Below are 20,014 nucleotides of genomic sequence, written 5' to 3'. Positions count from 1 at the left end.
TGCGTCTCCAGTATGTCCATCCAATTTCCCACCACGTAAATTGGACTGCCGTTTGCACAATTCACTATTCATTATAGAACAGCTGAAAGAAAACACAGAGGTGGCTGTTCTCATGATGCCTTGTAGCTGGATTCCACCACCATCAAAAAAGAATTTTATGCTGGGAGAGCACTGTAATTGAAATTCACGCTCATCAGACTCATTACTGTTTTCATCGATTTACAATACTAAAGATGCTTATTAAGTAACTATGTTCAATAAACCACCATGTTAAAAAAAACCTGTAACAAGTTCGTAACAGCCAATTTTCACCACAATTATAAATGTTAAGCTGTTTTGTAACCAGTAGATTGCAAAATAGTCCTGACATCAAACTAAAGTTTCATTGTCTAGGGCCAGATTCTAATGTTCTAAGTTGTTCAATGCAGAAAATTCACTTTTTTTTGTATAAAATTGAGTTAATCAACAATACTGAAATCAAGTAAAATATTTTACAAAATAATTAAAGACAGAATTCAATGTAATTATTGCTGTTAAGTGCATACCAGAAATACAATAAGCTGCTGTGTGACACCAGTAGCCAATTGAATGTGCAAACATTGCAACTGACCATCAACTTGCAAATGTTATAAAGCAGACAAAAAGTTATCATTGTGTTTCATTAACTATTTACAGCCTTAAAAAATGTACTCTTCCTTCAGGTGTACCAGTCGGCTTCCAGCCTCTTCCCACCAGTTGGGGTGGTTGCATTTTGCACTGTGGGGCTTCTTGGTGAAGTCTCTTGGAAGTGAAGGACAGATTGAGAGTATTAAATTAATATTACAGAATACTTTAACATGTAATACCAAAACCACACAGAATTAGCTTAACAAACATCAAGCCCTCTATTTAGACATGTTATTCTCTTTCAGCATAATCAATAAATGTGCAGAATAATGATAAAATATCAAGACTAGTGATTGGCAAGTTTAAGGGGGAAATTGCTCGATTCGATTCTCAGTTAGCTCCCTTGCAAAAAGCAACACTTAGAAAGCGCTGCACTCAGTGAGATTTTGTGTCAGGTGTAAACTCTCCAAATAGAGGTCAAGATCCATAATCACAAGCATTTCTGCTGTGTGCATTGTTTGGCGAGATTGCAATGCCCCAAAATGTGTAGCCTTCTTGTACGCTAAAGCTGTGAATACATCATAAGGGGGCCAGTAAGTAATCAAACCAAAAACAGAACTAAAGAAAAAAAATTAAAACAAGTAAGATAAATCAGATTCCATGGTTACATAAGGCAATATTAATATCACATAAAGGCAAGCACATTGCTGGTGTATTGTGGATTCCTATTCACACAAATAACTCGAGCAGATACAGCTCACCATAGGTGCTACTAATAAATCCTCCATCACAGGCAGCAGTCTGATGACCTCACGTTATCACGTTGGCATCTCATGCTGCCTTGAAACATGCAGTATAGATCAAAGGAAGGTTGTGTTGTGAAGCATTGACATTGCAAGTTGCAATACCGTAAAGAACCTGTCGTTACTAATACAATTAAGAAATTAGCTAGAAGTTGTTTGCAGAGAGCCAGGAAAACAAAAAGTAAGTTATTAAATTCTGCAGCATAATGAAACTTAAAAAATGTTTATTTGTTATTTCTGGAAGTTAGAAATTCTTACTGTTCTATGGACGTTGGTAGCTTTACCCAAACAGTTACTGTCAATGCGGAAGCATTTATAGAAAATGTCACAAGCTATTCATAGAAGGTACCACAGCTAACACAAAGTCCCTTCTTTTTTGCACTTTATAACACTATTCAGTAACACTTCAGTAACTATTACATGGGGGTGGGGGGTTAGCTTACATGGATCGGTTGAAAACCTCTTCCACCATGCTCCCACCATCACTTGGCCTGTTTGAAGTACGCGGCAGCTCTTTCCCATTGGTTCGTTTGTGTGTCATCTGGTTCCACATGTCTCGGGTATAAGAACAGCAGACGCGGGAGGCTTGGCTGCTCTTTCCTTTCATTCCCAGGCTACGCTTCACACTGAAGTTGTGACTGGTGCTGAAGAACCATTGGGAAGGTACAATCCAGACTTAGAGGGCCCACGTACACTCTTTGCTAAGCGTCTGTTGAATATTTAGTTTTGTAGTTTGTGTAACTCAGGGAATTAGATATTTGGATGAATCTTTTACTGTTCGTAAATAAATGATTAATATGCTTACTCATAATCGGCATTTTCTGTCTCACTCACTGAATCCGTGAACCTGCTTCCACATTACAGTAGTAATCTGGAACGCTGGCCGAATTTCTTTCCCAATTCAAGGCATTAAATATACAAATTGAAATGTAGGTGGATCGGCCATACCTTGAGGAAGCCAGCCAACGTTAAAATGGAATCCCCAAGGAAAGAGGAAAAAGAGACATGCAAAGAACACAAGGAGAAGAGACTTCAAGGCCGAAATGAGATGACGGGGACACTCCTGATCCACCCTTGAGAAACTGGCTCAGAACAGAGGACGACAGAGACCGGAGGTCAGTGATGGCCTATGCTCCATTGGGAGCTAAGGGCTTAAGAAGAAGAATTCAGTACTGACAGGTTAATTCATGCAATACAAATCATGCAAATATTAGGACAAGTTACCAGAATTTGGTAAACTAAAGGAGGCTTGAGGAAAGCAGGAGACAGGGGAGTGGGGTGGGTTATGGAAAGAAATCTAAAATTAAGTTGTTCAGGTTGCTTCTGTAAAAAGTGGGGCAATTGCCTGATTGTGTTTTTTTTCCTCTCCTTTCTCTGTGCAGTGGTTTTGATCTTTTTTAAAAATTGGGTTCCTTGGGTTTCTTGCTTTGTAACTGTCTGTGAGCAGACAAATCTCAAGGTTGTATGATATACATGTTCTTTGATAATAATTGTACTTCACATCTTTAAATGAGAGAAGAATGAACATATTGCCAGTCACAAAAGAAGTCTTTATGTAGATTGCCTGGCTGAAGGTTGGGGAGAGACAGAAGGAGCAAGGTCATTGAAGAATTCAAAATGGATGAGACTTCACATTTGACATTCAGCATGTCTGTATCCAAAACAGCTCAGCATGTCTGAGAGTTATGAGCAAGTGGGGATAGAACAAGCAGTGCTGAAAACTAAAGCTTAGGAAGGTCTGTGATCAGGATCCAAATGGGAAAGCATTGGAAAGACAGAAGAGAGTCAGAGGGGGCTGGAGAAGAGTTAGAGCTGATGTCAGTAGGATATGAACGTATACAATTTTAACAGCTAGGTCAATTAAGTTAATAATCGGAGGATCAATGGACAATTGGCAGGAGTAAGGAAATGTGTATCCCAATGATGATGGCTTAATTTTCTCCAAAGTTTAGCTGGAGAAAACTGCAGCATATACAGTACTGTACAAAATTCTTAGGTACACGAATATAGCTCGGGTGGCTAAGACTTGCACAGTACTGTAGTAATTTCATGTTTTGCACTGTACTGCTACCACAAAAGAAAAGCAAATTTCATGACATATGTGAGTGCTGATAAAGCTGATTCTGATATGGGTTCTATTGCGGACTGAGAGTGGGAAGGGGGTAGGGAGAGGGGAGGGATTGGGAAGCACCAGAGATTTCTGTAATGATCAATAAATCAAATTGTTTGGAATCCAATCACCTTGCTTGGTGTCTGTACTCACGCCACCCACCACTCCGCCACCTGTCCCAGACCCCTCCCGCAGGTTTCCACCTCCACCATTCCCGACATCCTTTGCTCCCACCAGATTTATAAACTCACTCTCTGCTCCACATGGACAAATACAGTACTGTGCAACAGCATAACAAATAAGCAATCTAATGACATTGAGTCAAGGGAGAAGAAGAAGCAAACAAATACAATCAAGAGATGTGGAATTGAACTTGAGGTGAATTTGAACTTGTGCCAAAGGGGACCAGCTCAGAGGACAGGATCACATACAGATCCCTGGGAGAAAATTAATTGTACAGATACTCTCATGTCAATCAAACAAAGATAGGCAGTGTCAATAAACTGGACAGGCAAAAGAAAATTTTGAGGTGTACTGAATTGTGTCAAAGACCTAGAGAGAGTGTGAGAGAAACAAGGGCAGTTAATGGACCATGGCCACAGCCACATAGAAGGTTGTTTGTGATTCAAATTAGGGACACATTTGCTTTGCAAGAGAGACCAAAGGTTATTTGGAGGCACTTAAAAGGATTCACATGACACTTGAAACCTATTTTACTAAATGTTATGAAAGGCCAATGACCTGAAAGGCCAACTCCTCTTCTCTCTGCTGTCTGTCCTGCTGAGTATTTCCGGAAATTTTGTTTTAAGTTAATTTCTTGGGACTTGGTCATTGAGTTAGAAACATGCCCATAAGCCCATCTAGTCCATGCCAAACTACTTAAACTGCCTACTCCCACTGACCTGCCCCCGTATTGTAGCCCTCCATACCCCTACTATCCATGTATCTATCCAAAGTTCTCTGAAACACTGAAATCGAGCTTGCATACACCACTAATGTGCTAGCAGCTCATTCCACCCTCTCCTGATATTCCTGAGCATCTCCTCCTGTTCCACTTAATCGTTTTATCATTTACACTTAACCCATGACCTCTAGGTGTAATCCCACCCAACCTCTATGGAAAAAGCCAGCTTGCATTTACCCTATCTATACCCCTCATATACCTCTACCAAATTTCTCCTCAATCTTCTACGTTCTGAGGAATGAAGCCCTAACCTATTCAATCTTTCCTTATAACTCAGGCCATACATGTGTAAAGTGTTGATGCTATAAAACAATCTTACTTGATCCAGCCTGCACTAAGACAGGATATGCTATAGATATTTTGATTGGAATCATGGCTTGCATGCCATATAATGCAGCAGATGCAAACAGTACATTTCTTTGTGTGGACAAAATTTAAGAAAGATTTATCACAGATGCACTCATTGATGGAGTTAAAGGCAGTTATGAATTCAAGAAAAGGCACTTATAGTGGTTGAAGCTGCCCCTTATATATATCTTTTGCTGCATAATGAGTATCGTGTAGACTTCAACTCTAGTTGTCATGAATTCACATTTTGATTCGAGAAGCAGCACTTTGGCCACTTGGAGGAGATGGCTGAGTGGACCCTTTGCAGTGGCACCTCAAGATAGAAAACAGGAACTGGAGCTAATCAAAATGCCAAAAGAGAATTATTTTCAGCCTACTTTGCTTCCACCCCACCTGATTCATTGAACAGCACACAGACCACATTTATGCATATGCACATTTGGTGACTAAGCTCAAAATTCTGATTGACTGTTTAACTGAAATGCTCTGGAGAAAGGGTCATTACAGTCAAGTCTTGCAAAGTACATGTCCTATCAACTGGACCCCATACACACTTTACTACTATCTCACTCCAAAGGTTTCTAGGATCCTGGAAAATGTGAGCTACTTTCAATTTCGCTGAGATGAAAGACACCACTGCCTCCAGTCTGCAAACAAAACCTTTTGCTGTCTGAAGATCAATTCCTAAAAAAAAGGTGATCAATTAGGTACAAGTAAGCTGCATCCTCTTGGACTCTTCAGAGATTTAGATTATCAAAAGCAGATATCTCTAAGCACCAGAAAAGCACATATAACCATATAACAATTTCAGCATGGAAACAGGTCATCTCGGCCTTTCTAGTCCGTGCTGAACGTTGTTCATGCTAACTCTCCAAATCCAATGGAAGGATAAGTAAACCAATGTTAACATCCTTTCCCTTGCCATAACTGCAGCCCTATTTAAATTCAGTTGGCTCCGACGGGCAGGCCATGTTGCTCTAATGCCCAACTTGGGACTCTTGAAATAGATCCTTATCTGAGCTTTAATAATGACAAGAAATTAACAAGGCGGTACAGGGATGCATACAAAGCCTCGCTGAGAAAATTCAATATGTCTAACAACTTGCTTGCCTGTAACTGCTCAAAATAGAGATGCAGGTTTGCACTGAGGCACTTGAAAAATATTTGAAAGCTCAGTGAGTAGAAGTGAAAGAGAACACCAACTCCCATAGTGCACATCCACCTACCAATCAAACACCTCTGCTCAACCTTCAGTAGAGTCTACAGATTCTACACTGGACTCATTAGACCCTCAGACACAAGTCTCCTAGTCTGCAAGGGAGGAGGACGGTACAGGCAACACAGTATTTATTAGCAATGGAGCCCCAACACTTAGACTGGTGTTCATTTTGTAAACCATCTAGGCTTTATTACAACTAGTCACCTTCCTTAACCATTTAATGGCTTGGTAATAGCCAATGAGTAATCAGGTTTATTGAATTTCATTTTGCCATTTGGCATAGTGCGACTTCACTCTGGGATCTGTGGGCCTCTATTCCAGCACTTTAATCACATGACTGGTGTGATTGGTTGGACACGGGTACATGGTTTGGAAGGACCGAGCTCAAGGGTGCATTTTTGAAAAGACAGATATGACGACAGCAGTTCTGAAGAGAACGATTATGCCTACGGGGATGGAGCAACTTACAATATCCACTAGCAAGAAGACAAAAAAAAGGAAGATTCAAAGGTCTAAAGCTTATGTCAAAGAAGAGTGAATTGGGAATATGGGAGGGGTGAAGAGAAGGAGAAGGGGAAAATAGATTACATTAATCATAATTACTGCAAGAATGGCTACCGCTAAATCGAATGTTACTTTTTGCAGTATGTTGATGAATAAGTTAGACATTTAAAAAAAAAACTCAGCTTTATACAGTACAACAAAATTTATCTCTCTATCTCTAGGGTGCCCAAGACTTTTGCGCAGAACTATAGTAACTTTATGTATTGCACTGTACTGCTGCTCAAAAAAGATTTCATGACATGCGAGTGATGATAAAACTGATTCTGATATGGGTAACTACTGTGGACTGAGAGTGGGAAGGGGACAGAGAGAGGGGAACCATCATTGGGAAAAGGGGAAGAGAGAAGAGAGGGAGCAGGAAGTACCAGAGAGACATTCTGTAAAGACCAATAAACTAATTGTTTGGAATCAAATGTCCTTGTTTGGTGTTTCAGGGCTGGGGCTCAGGCACCCATGCTACCCCCTGCCCCTAGCACCACTCTTTCTCTGTCACCTGTCTCATGCCCCTCGCTGATACTCCACCATCACCATTGCCAACATTCTTTGCTCCAACAAGATTTACAAACTCGCTCTCTGCTCCATGTTTACAAATACAGTACTGTGCAAAATTCTTAGGCACTTTAGCTACATATAGTTATAAGAAAAAGTTTGTGAACCCTTTGTAATTACTTGGTTTTCTGCATCAATTACCCATAAAATGTGGTCTGATTTTCATCTGTCACAATAATACACACACAACCTGCCTAAACTAATAACATACAAACAATTGTACTTTTCATGTCTTTATTGAACACACTGTTTAATCATTCAAAGTCCAGATTGGAAAAAGTATGTGAACTCTTGTATTTAAAACTGATAGAACCTACTTTAATAACATTAACCTCCACCTGCAGCTGCTGATCAGACTGGTACAATGAGGAGGAGGAATTTTAGACCATTCCTCCATACAAAACTGTTTCAGTTCATCAATATTTATGAGATACCTTGCATGAATAACTCTCACTATGATGCTCCTTCCACCATGCTTTGTAGTTGGAGATGAGGTTTTGGTGTTGGTGTGCACTGCCCTTTTTCCTCCAAATATAGCGGTGTGCAATTCTGACAAAAAAAAATTAACTACTGTCTCATCTGTGCACAGAACATTGTCCCAGAAGCATTGGTGGTCTTTTGCAAACTTGAGACTTGCAGCAATGTCTTTTTTTTGAGAGCAGTGGTTTACTCCGTGGTGTCCTTCCAAGAAAACTATTCTATAGTGTTTTTCTTGCAGAGGACACATGAACAGAGACTTCAGCAAGTTCTAGAGACTTCTGGAGGTCTTTTGCTATTACCCTTGGTTTCTTTTTCACCTCCTTCAGCATTGCACATTGTGTTCTTGGTGTGATCTTTCCAGGATGCCCACTCCCAGGGAGAGTAGCAACAGTACAGAGTTTCTTCCAATTGTAGACAATTTCTCTTACTGTGGACTGATGAACACTCAGGTCTTTAGAAATTCTTTTGTAGCCTTTTGCAGCTTCATGCATCTCTACAATTCTTCTGAGGTCCTCTGAAAGCCATTTTGATTGAGGCATGGTGCGCATAAACAGATCTTTCTTGAGAAGAGCAGGCTCTGTCAGTAACATGACTTTGTGTCTATTTTATAGGGCAGGGCACATTTACAACCTACACTGCCAATCTCATCTCATTGATTGAGACACCTGACCTCTAATAGCTGTTGTAAAAGGCATTACCCTAGAGGTTCACATACTTTTTTTGACCTAGACTGTGATTGTTTAAATGGTATACTTTGTATTGACGACAAGCAGTGCAATTGTTTGTGTTTTAATGGTTTTGGGCAGATTGTGTTTGTGTATTATTGTGACGTAGATGAAGATCAGACTACATTTAATGAGTAATTAATGCAGAAAACCAGGTAATTGCAAAAGGTTCACAAACTTTTTCCTGCAACTATATATGTGCCTAGGATTTTTGCACAGTACTATGCAACAGATTATCTGGTCATTATTATCTTGCCGTTGATGGGAAATCACAGCTCATAAATTGGCTACCAATCTTCAAAATGTGGCAACAAGTATTGTGCTTCAAACACATTCACTGGTGTGAGGCACTTTGGGACATTCTGAAAGAGGTGTGAAAAATGCTGTATTAACGCAGCTCTTCCAATGAACAGTGGCTAGAACCAACTGAATGCAATAATCATTGTAATTAGCAAGCTGTACAATTGTATTTTACTGCCCAACCTTAACTAATTGAGCACCACAGATTTACAAACTCACTCTCTCCTCCACGTTGACAAATACAGTACTGTGCAAACGTTTCAGCACCCTAGCCATATAAATGTGCCTAAGACTTTTGCCTAAGATTGCATTACATGGAAGCGAAATGAAGACATTTCCTGGAATGTTATTTCCAAGAAACTTATATATACAAATCAGCAACTGCATATTTTATGCAACCACTTACAAATAAAATGAATTGGATTATACTAAACTGATCTATGGGTGTGGAAGTTGAATTGAATTAAACTACACACTTCATGTGCAGATAAATTCCACTGAAGAATACTTCATTAGAGAAGGAGGGAAAGGGTATTAACACAAGATCTCTTTAAAAATATAAAGAAACAAAAATATTATTGCCAGTTTAAGGGTGTCTGCTTTAATCAATCAGTAGATATTTAGCCTGCAATAAAATAATAGTGTGGGAAAAACGCAATGTAAAAATCTAAAGCTCTTAGAATTTTAAATTCTTCCACAGGAACCTTAACTTAAAAAAAAATATTCCGCAACATTCAGCAGTAGAAGTGTGTTACTTGAACACTAAAACAACTTCACACCTTTGCCTCCTAATAAATGGGGTGGCACAATAGCTCCACGCTTTACAGTACAAGTAACGCTGGTTCAATTCCCGTCACTGCCAGTAAGGAGTTTGTACATTCTCCCCATGACCATGCGGGTTTTCTCTAAGAGCTCTGGTTTCCGCCAACAGCCCAAAGACATACTGATTGATAGGTTAATTGGTCATTGTGAACTGTTCTGTGATTAGGCTAGGGTTAAATTGGGGGATTGCTGGTCCATGCAGCTCGAAGGGCCAATTCTGCACTGTATCTCAATCGATAAATAAATAAATGTACTAATCCTCTTTGCAAAGGCTTTCTATAATAAATAAGCATTTATCTGGGTTCTAGTATTGCAGTATGATCTGAATCACAGACTCTAAAACTGAGTCATTGGAATATAATACACAAATCTCATATTTTACTCAGAAATAGAGTTGGATGCTTTAGAAATGGCAATAACTCCTCAAATCTCCATCCTAGATTTAGTTTAAAAAGTGCACCTTATTAGTTCCATGTTTATCAGGTTGATAAGTGAATAAAAACGTTAAAATATACTTTACATAAACTGGTCAAACTTGCATAGCATTGCACATAACAAGTCAAAATTAAGCATAGGTGAATCAGATTAGAGACTCTGGATAATTCTATTAGGGCAATAAACAATTCTTATTTTAAAATCATACAATCTGCCCTCTAAAATCTACTTAGTCCTAGATTATAATCCTAGATTGGGTGGGACTACAACTAGAGGTCATGTGTTAAGGGGGAATGATGAAAAGTTTAAGGGGAACGTGAGGGGGAGCTTCTTCACTCAGAGGGTTGTGAGAGTGTGGAACGAGTTGCCAGTGCAAATGGTGGATGGGAGCTTAATTTCAACAGTTAAGAGAAGTTTGGATAGGAGGGTTATAGAGAGCTATGGTCTTGGTGTAGGTCAATGACAGTAGGCAGCGTATATGACTTGGGATGGGCTAAATGGGCTGAAGGGCCTATTTCTTTGCAGAACTTTTCTATCACTCTATGACTCTATAATAAAAGCTTATTCTATATACAACACATGGCATACACAGACATGAAATACAAATCCATTTAGAATGAGGGAAGTGGCCAATCAGTCTTTCTCTCTGCTTCTTATCTCCCTGCCTTTCCCCCCTTTGCTCCTTAGTGTTAGACGAGTTATGAATTCTCACAGTTGCATAGAACTAGCATCCAGAGATGAAGAGGAATTTCTTTAGCCAGAGAGTGATCAATCTGGGGAACTTGTTGCCACAGGGGGCTGTGGAGGCCTGGTCATTGGGTACATTTAAGGCGGAGGTTGATAGGTTCTTGAGTAAGTCAGTGCGTAAAAGGTTATGGGGAGAAGGCAGAAGGATGGGGATGAGAGGGAAATGGATCAGCCGTGATGAAATGGCGGAGCAGACTTGGTGGGCTGAATAGGCTAACTCTGCTCCTATGTCTAAATACAGGTAAATATATGCCTTCAGAATTCTTTAAGACTAAAATAAGATTAAATGAAGATTGACAAGATTTTATCTTATTTCCTTTTCTCCTTTATATCACCCTGCTTTCTGATCACAATTCTTTTTTACACTTCTAAAGTTCTCAAAAAGGCTATGATAGTCGTGTAACCAGACACCATCGTTGTTCTCACTGTATCGTACCTACAAGTTCAAGCTGTCAATTAGTTTAGCTTGAAGACACCTTTACTCATGTGGGACTGAGTAGTAACCACCTTCTTTGGCAGTTCAGTGAATAGAAGGTTTCAAGTAAATAAACGGGCAGACTATTATTTAAATGGGGAGAGAATTCAAAGTTCTGAGATGCAATGGGACTTGGGAGTCCTCGTGCAGGATACCCTTAAGGTTAACCTCCAGGTTGAGTTGGTGGTGAAGGCGGCGAATGCAATGTTGGCATTCATTTCTAGAGGAATAGAGTATAGGAGCAGGGATGTGATGTTGAGGCTCTATAAAGGCACTGGTAAGACCTCACTTGGAATACTGTGTGCAGTTTTGGACTCCTTATTCAAAAAAGGATGTGCTGACGTTGGAGAGGGTTCAGAGAAGATTCACTAGAATGATTCCAGAAATGAGAGGGTTAACATATGAGGAACGTTTGACCACTCTTGGACTGTACTCCTTGGAGTTTAGAAGAATGAGGGGGGACCTCATAGAAACATTTCGAATGTTGAAAGGCATGGACAGAGTGGATGTGGCAAAGTTGTTTCCCATGGTGGGGGAGCCTAGTACGAGAGGACATGACTTGAGGATTGCAGGACGCCCATTCAGAACAGAGATGCGAAGACATTTTTTTAGCCAGATGGTGGTGAATCTGTGGAATTTGTTGCCACGGGCGGCAGTGGAGGCCAAGTCATTGGGTGTATTTAAGGCAGAGATTGTTAGGTATCTGAGAAGCCAGGGCATCAAAGGTTAAAGTGAGAAGGCGGGGGAAGTGGGACTAAATGGGAGAATGGATCAACTCATGATAAAATGGTGGAGCAGACTTGATGGGCCAAATGGCCAACTTCTGCTCCTTTGTCTTATGGTCTAAGTCATCAGGCAAAAAGCACTGATGTAAGGTGCTTCTTCCGGAGACTGCCGCCCAGCAATTTCCCAATTCAATCCTAGCCTACTCACGAGACAATTTACAGTGACCAATTAACCTACCAATCAGCATCCCTTTGGATTGTGGGAAGACACCGGAGCACTCAGGGTGAACCCATGTGCTCACATGAATGTACAAACTACTTACAGGCAGCAGCAGGAATTGAACCTGGGTCACCTGTACCGTAAAGCGTTTGTGCTCACCACTACGCCACAGTGTATACTTAACGCAACCTCGAGATTCGCCTCCTTACAGGCAGCCATAAAACACAGGAAACCCAACAGAACCCATTAAATATAAAAGACATCAAACACCCAATGTGCAGAAAAAAAAAATTTGTGCAGACAACCAAAGCAAGCAAACAGCTACGAGTCAACATCATGAAGCCAGTCATCACTGCAGCCAATCTAGTAGCCCGTTTGTTGCAGGCCACAGCCTCAGTTCAGCAGAGACTCGAGTAAACCCTGTGGAGTAGCAAGCTGAAAACCAGCCCATCCACACTTCCGGCCCCGACACTCTGACCTTTTCAATCAAGCCTGGCACAAATTGTCCAAGCCTTAGGTTGCTTAGAATTCACTGCAGTAGAGTTTTTTTTATCGTATTTCTAATAGTTATGCACCAACCCCATCCCCCTCAATACTTTCTAACAAGCAAACCCTTTCAGCTTCAAAGTGTTGGAAGACTGAACCGACAGCAGGGCATCTGGGACCTCAGCGAACAACAGCATTAACAGTTTATCTTGTTAATCAATTAAGGATTGCAGAAGAAACTGAGGCAGGACAGGGTAGGAAATAGAGCCAGGTACAGACAGATAAATAAAGAGGGGGTAGATGGTCTGAACGAAGAGAGAGAGAGAGATAAAAGAGATCGGACCAAAAATAAAATAAATGAAATGCAAATCTCTCAGAACAGGAATAAAACTGCACATACATTTCTTTCTTTTCCGGGTCGGAGGTTGATCGGGAATGGAGAAACACAAATCTCTTGATTAAATGAGCACTTAAAAGTTGATAAATACCAGTCCTGTTTTTTTTGGCAAGTTTTGCGCAAATACAGTAATTTATTTTAAATGCTCAATAAGGTTTAGGGCAAGCTGCTGTCTCAGAGAGACTAACCGAATAGAACTTCAACTCCTCCAGTAATTTGTAATAACTCACAACTCAGGAGTATGGGGTATGTCTCCCTCACCACAAATTACGACTTAATTTCCACATTAATAATGGGAAGCCATATTAAACTCATCATTTCACCAGTAAATTCTGTCCCGCTTTGATAACCAGTCCTTAATCATGTAATATAAATTCAGAATACCTCTTGGATTTGAGACTGCAGTCTTTACACTATCATATGCTAATATTAACCAACATCAAGAGAGCAACTCTACTCTTCAAAACTGAAAACTGCCATCAAATGTTGATACAAACAGAGCATGAAAGGAGGAGGAATAAAATACTGCAGTTTTTCCTCTATTAGGATTATCCTGTATTCCTTTTGCATTGGAAGGCCATGGCTGGGAAAGACCCTATACCTTTCAAATGAAACAGAATTGTTAGTTCTGGTTAGCTGCTTGTTTATAGGATTGTTTGTCAAACCTGGAGGTTAAATCGCAAACGTTTCGTCACCAGTCAGGGTGACATCACCAGTGCGCAACTGAGTGTTGGTTTGCACTGGGCAGAAGAATCAGAATGAGTCGGACCAATAGAAACACAAGCACTCTGCAGAAACAACACCAACAGGAGTGAAAGGACTTGGATGGCAGAAGCTCATTGGTGTCTTCTAAGATACAAACAAATGTGTGGTCCCCCACCCACATACATCACCACAGCATTCTCATCTCCGGCCTCTTCCCCAGCCTCCAACCTGTTCAATTTGTATGATCTCTCACTAATAATAACCGTCAGCTTTGCTGAAACTTCAGTGTATTCAGAGTCAAGGCAGCCAGAAGCACAGATAGGCTGGAGGTATACCAAAGGAACAGCATATTCTCAAAAGCATGATTACCTACCTGCAGCTATTTGAGGGTCATTGGAAGATCAGGCCCTTTGTGTGTGTGCGCCAAGTTCATACAGCAGAGGCTTGCCCTGTTTGCTTGGACATCCATGCAATCAGACCAGGAGTTTTTCCTTCAAAAATCCTAGTTCATGGTTTGCAATGGTCACTCCATGTTGAGAGAAATCAAGAGCTGGCATTTTCCAGTTCCCAAATGAGTTAAGCTGGAAACACAAAGCACCATGGACAACCTTAACAGCATAGGCCTGAATGTTGTTCTACTAACCTAGCCTGGGGACTCTAACGATTCAACACCTATACTGTCTACCCTGAGCTAGCATGAGAGATCGGAAAGTCAACATCAGGAACATAGTAGGAGGTACAGCCTCCACTAAAAGAGCAAATCTGAACAGCAATGTCAACTCCATGGATAGGGAACATCCAAGTGTTTTTTCTGTGGGATATGGAACATCTCTTCACCCTCCAGCTCCATTAGATACAATCAGCATGCTCCAACCACCACAGTCTCAACCCTGGAGCAGTGGACTATGCCAAGGACTGACCTTGAGCCATTCCTAATCTGAATCCCAAAGCAAACAAGTTAATCTTTCTTGATGACACCAACATCAGAGCTGGAAAGGAAACTAGCCTAATAAAAGGATAAATTGGCAAGGAAAGAGCAAGTTACCTCCATTGGAGCCTTTCTCATGACAAAACGCTTGGAGCAAAGCTTTGTCGCAACCAAGAAATCATGGCACTGGCACCTGTTATATTGCATCATCAGCCAAGGTGAGAGGCTGCACAGATGTCCACATCAGTCGTGCCATGACAGGTGCCGACAACTGCTAGACCGATCACCACGTAATCCAGCCTGTCATCTCCATCAACCTTGCCCCTACATGGCAATGCCAACTAAATGCTGCCGCAGGAAAATCAATATTAGAGACTGCGCACAGGATTCTATTCAAGACTTCCAACCAACAGAACTGCGAGTGTCTGTGGTGCCCGATCTAGCTTACAAACCATCAGAATTACAGCCACAATCTCTGTTCTACGAGAATGGCACAGAAACCCCCAAAAAGCAATTATTTCTTGAGTTGGTAAGAAAAAGATTCACCCAGAGTTGAAAGTCGGGGATCAAACACAAACACATGGCCTGATGTGCAGATGGTGAATGGAAAAACCAGGAACAACCACGAGTCAGATGGATTTTTCCATGAGTCAAGAAAACTTCAGAGCTCAACACTCACCCTACTGAGAGCCAAGAAGGGAGGAGAGAATTAAAGAAATAGGAGCAGGAGATGGTCATCAGGCCCATTGTGCCTGGTCCACCGTTCAATAAGATCAATCTGGCCATGGACTCAGCTCCACTAATCTGCCTTTTCCCCATAGCTCTTAATTCTCCTGCCATGCAAAAATCTGTGTGTTAAGTGTATTTAATGAAGTAGCCTCTACTACTTCCCTGGCAGAGAATTCCACAGATTCACTACTCCTTGGGAAAATCAGTTTCTTTTAATCTCTGTCCTAAACGTATTCCCCTGAATCCAGAGCCTATGGGCCCGATGATAGCGTAGCAGCCAGCACGTCGCTTTATAGCGTCTGCAATCACTGATTGGGAGTTCAACGCCAGCTGCTGTCTGTAGGGAGTTTGTACGTTCTCCCCTTAAACATGTGGGTTTCCTCCAGGTGCTCTGGTTTCCAGTTACATTCCAAAGTTGTACAATTACGGTTAGTGAGTTGTGGGCATGGGAAGCGTGACAACAGTTACAGAATGCCTAGCACAATCCTTGCTGGTTGATGCAAACAATGCATTTCATACTATGTTGTCTCAATGTGCAGGTGACAAATAACACTAATCTCTATCTTTAATCTCATTTACCAGTGAAAACAACTTCCCTGCCTCTATCTTATCTATCCTGTTCATATCAAGGACAGAGAATCTTATCAGTAAAAGAACACTACAGGGCTTTCGGCCCATGATGTTGTGCTGACATTTTAAACTCCTATAAGATTAATCTAACTCTTTCCTTCTACATAGCCCTCCATTTTTTAATTTCATCCATGTACCCATTATGAGTCTCTTAAATGTCCCTAATGCAAGGGTTCTCAACCATTTATATGCCAAGGAGCCAATGGGTCCGTGGACTCCAGGTTGGGAACCCCTACTCCAAAGTAATTGCCTGCACCACTATTCCAGACAGCATGTTCCATGCACCCTCCACTTTGTGCAGAAAACCTACTCTGACATCCCCCTAAACTTTCCTCCAATCAACCTAAATTTATGCCCCCTTGTATTAGTCATTTCTGCCATGGAATAGAAGTCCTTGGCTGCCCGCATAATCTAAACCTCTATCTTACACACCTCTATCAAGTCACTTCTCATTTTCCTTTACTCCAAAAAAAGTCCTAGTTTGCTAAACCTATCCTCATAAAACACATTCCCCAATCCAAGCAGTATCCTGGTAAATCTCCTCTGCACCCTCTCTTAAAGTTACCACATGCTTCATATAATGAGGCAACCAGAACTGAACATAATGCTTCAAGTGTTAGGGTCTAACTAGAGTTTTACAGGGCTGCAACATTGCATTACCTTACAGTCCTTGAACTCAACCCTCACTAATGAAAGCTGACACTCCATATAAGGCTTCTTAAGCACCTTATCAACTTGCGCGGCAACTTTGAGGGATCTATGGACTTGGGCCCCAGGATCTCACTGGTCTTCAACACTTAAAAATCCTGCCATTAACCTTGCCTTCAAGTCTGATCTCCTGAAGTGGATCACTTCACACTTTTCCAGATTGAACTCCATCTGCCACTTCTCAGCCCAGCTCTGCATCCTATCAATGTCCTGTCATAATCTAGAACACCTTCAACCTTCATGTTCATCTGTGAACCTACTAACCTACCATCCACTTCCTCATCAAAGTCACACAGAGTGGGGGGGTCCCAGAACAAATCCCTGCAAAATACCACTGATCACTGACCTCCTGGCAGAATACACTCCATCTACTACCACCCTCTGCCTTCTGTGGGCAACCAAGATTCCCTGGATCCCATGCCTCCAAACTTTCCGAACCATGGTTAACCTTGTCAAATGGCCTACTAAAATCCTTATAAACCATATCCACTACTCAGACTTCATCTCAAAGGCTCACAAGGAATGACCTGCCCCTCACAAAGCCATGCTAATTATCGCTAATCAGGCTATGCTTTTCCATGCTTGTAAATCCTGTCTGTAAAGATCATCTACAATAATTTGCCCAACAGTGATATAATTCCCAGTGTTATCCCTACTATCTTTCTTGAACAAAGGAACAGCATTTGCTACTCCTGCAATATTTTGCTATAGCCCTGTGGCCTGTGAGGATGTAAAGATCATCGTCAAAGGTGCAGCAATCTCGTAGAATCCTGGGCCAGGGACTTAACTTTTCTAGTGTTTTCCCAAAAGTTCCAGCACATCCACTTTCTTAATATTGCCATGTTCCAGCATATCATCCTGTTTTATATTACCTTCACATTCATCAAGATTCCTCTCACTGGTGAATACTGAAGCAAAGTATTCACTAAGGACTTACCCAGCTCCTTAAACTCCAGACACATTTCCTTTCTTATCCCTGATCTGTCCTACCTTCAACCTGATCATCTTCCTGTTCTTCATGTGTATATAATGCATATGGGTGTGGGTGGGTGTGTGTCTGTGTGTTGCTCAGAACTCAATGCAAATGCTCACTAACCAATATCCACATTTCCATTATGCATTTCCCTGATTATATCTGTTCCCAATTTCCACTCCCAAGTTGCTGCCTAATAAAATCATAATTCACCCTCCCCCAATTACATACTTCCCCATACAGTCTAGCCCTATGGTAAAGGCCGGGGAGTTGAACCTGAAATGCTCACCTAACCAGGTTCATTGCCTAGGACTAGATCAAGGGTGGGCTCTCCTCTAGTTGGCCTGCCTATATATTGTGACAGGAATCCATCCTGGACACACGTAACAAATTTTGCCCTAAGGAGTTGCCAATCAATACTAGGGAAGATGAAGTCGCCCATGACAACAATCATGTTACTTTTGCATCTTACCAAAACCTACTACCCAATTTGTTCCTCAGCAATGCTGTACCAATGGGGGTAGCAGGGTGTCTATTTCCAATGGAGTGTTTGATCTCTAACCCTTCCACAGCATCCTCCCATTTCACAGCTGTGATACTATCCCTGATTAGCAATGCCTCTCCTCACCTCTTTCCAATTCACTCCCCGTCTCTTTTGAAACATCTAAACCTCAGGAAATCCAACAGCCATTCCAGTCCTTGTGACAGCCAAGTCTCAATGTTATAATTCCATGTACTGAACTATGCTCAACTTAATCACCTTTGATCCTGATACTTCTGGCATTAAACAGATATATTTCCACCCATCCAAGTGAATGTTATTGTGACCTTTCCACAATATATTTCCTCATTATCTCTTTACATGCAGTCACTGCAACTGCTCCATCCTCTGGCCAATCACTCTGGTTCCCATCCACTTGCCAAACTAGTTTAAAACTTCCCCAAAAGCTCTAGGAAACCTGCCTACAAGGATATTGGTCCTGCCTGAGTTATGTGTAAACCTTTCATTTTTGTACAGGTCATACATTCCCCAGAAGAGATACCAAAGCTCCAGGAACCTGAACCACTATACTCTGCACCAATTCTTCAGCCACATTCAAGAGCCATATCATCATATTCTTACTCTCACTGGCACATTGCATAGGCAGCAATCCAAGGACCACTATCCTGGAGGTGTGGTTTATCAGCTTTCTACCTAACTCCCTAAAATGTTCTCGTCAGGGAGTCATCCCTTTTCCATAAGGTCCTAAGATATTGGAACAGAATTAGGTCACTTGGCCCAAAGAGTCCGCTCCACCATTTCATCATGGCAGATCCCTTTTCCCTCTCAACCCCAATCATATGCCTTCTCCCCGTAGCCCTTCATGTCCTGACCAATCAAGAATCTATCAACCTCTGCCTTAAATATATGTAAAGACTTGGCCTCCAGAGACACCTGTGGCAACGAATTCCACAGATTCATCACTCTCTAGCTAACGAAATTCCTCTTCATCTCCATTCTAAAAGGATGACCCTCTATTCTGTGGCTGTTCCCTCTCGTCTTAGACTCCCCCACCATAGGAAACATCCTTTCCACATCCACTCCGTCAAGGCCTTCCACCATTCGATAGGTTTCAATGAGGTCACCCCTCATTCTTCTGAATTCTAGTGAATACAGGGCCAGAGCCATCAAACACTATTCATATGACAAGCCATTCAATCCTGGAATGATTTTTGTGAATCTCCTTTTAACCGTCTCAGGTTTAGCACATCCTTTCCAAAATAAGGAACCAAAACAAGCTCCAAGTGAGGCCTCACCAGTGCTTACATCCTTACTTTTATATTCTAGTCCTTTTGTAATGAATGCTAACATTAACATTTGCCTTCCCTACCACAAACTCAACCTGCAAGTTAACCTTCAGGGAATCCTACGCAAAGACTCCCAAGTCACTTTGCACCTCAGATTTTTGAATTTTCATTCCATTTAGAAAATAGTCTACCATTTTATTTCTTCTACCAACGTGCATGACCACACACTTCCCAACATAATATCCACCTGCCAATTCTTTGTGCATTCTCCTAATCTGTCCAAGTCCTTCTTTAGCATCTCTACTTCCTCAAAACTACTTGCTCCCCACTCATCTTCGCATCATCTGCAAACTTTGCAACAAACCATCAATTCCATCATCCAAATCATTGAACTATAATGTAAAAAGAAATCGGTCCCAATACAGACCTCTATGGAACACCACTAGTCATTGGCAGCCAACCATTGTCACTCATTGCCTCCTGCCAATCAGACATTGCTTTATCCATGTTGGACTCTTTCCTGTAAAACCATGGGCTCTTAGCTTTTTAAGCACTGTCATGTGCGGCACCTTGCCAAA

At 41.4% G+C, this 20,014-nt stretch overlaps 1 protein-coding gene across 5 annotated transcripts in view; it reads right to left on the bottom strand.

Moving 5' to 3' along the window:
- Positions 1-20,014, bottom strand: part of fign (fidgetin) — a 122,137-nt gene that overhangs the window by 11,408 nt on the left and 90,715 nt on the right. Inside the window, exon 1 of one of the 5 annotated variants that reach the window (XM_073047426.1) lies at positions 14,054-14,096. The exons of the other annotated variants lie outside the window; for them this stretch is intronic. The gene's annotated coding sequence lies outside the window, so the exon portion shown is untranslated. Of the gene's footprint in view, positions 1-14,053; positions 14,097-20,014 lie in introns of those variants that run through there. 5 annotated transcript variants of the gene reach the window in all.

The sequence above is a fragment of the Hemitrygon akajei genome, chromosome 5 (genome assembly GCF_048418815.1).
Source record: "Hemitrygon akajei chromosome 5, sHemAka1.3, whole genome shotgun sequence".
Lineage (NCBI taxonomy): Eukaryota > Metazoa > Chordata > Chondrichthyes > Myliobatiformes > Dasyatidae > Hemitrygon > Hemitrygon akajei.
This window is presented reverse-complemented; position numbering and strand designations above follow the sequence as displayed.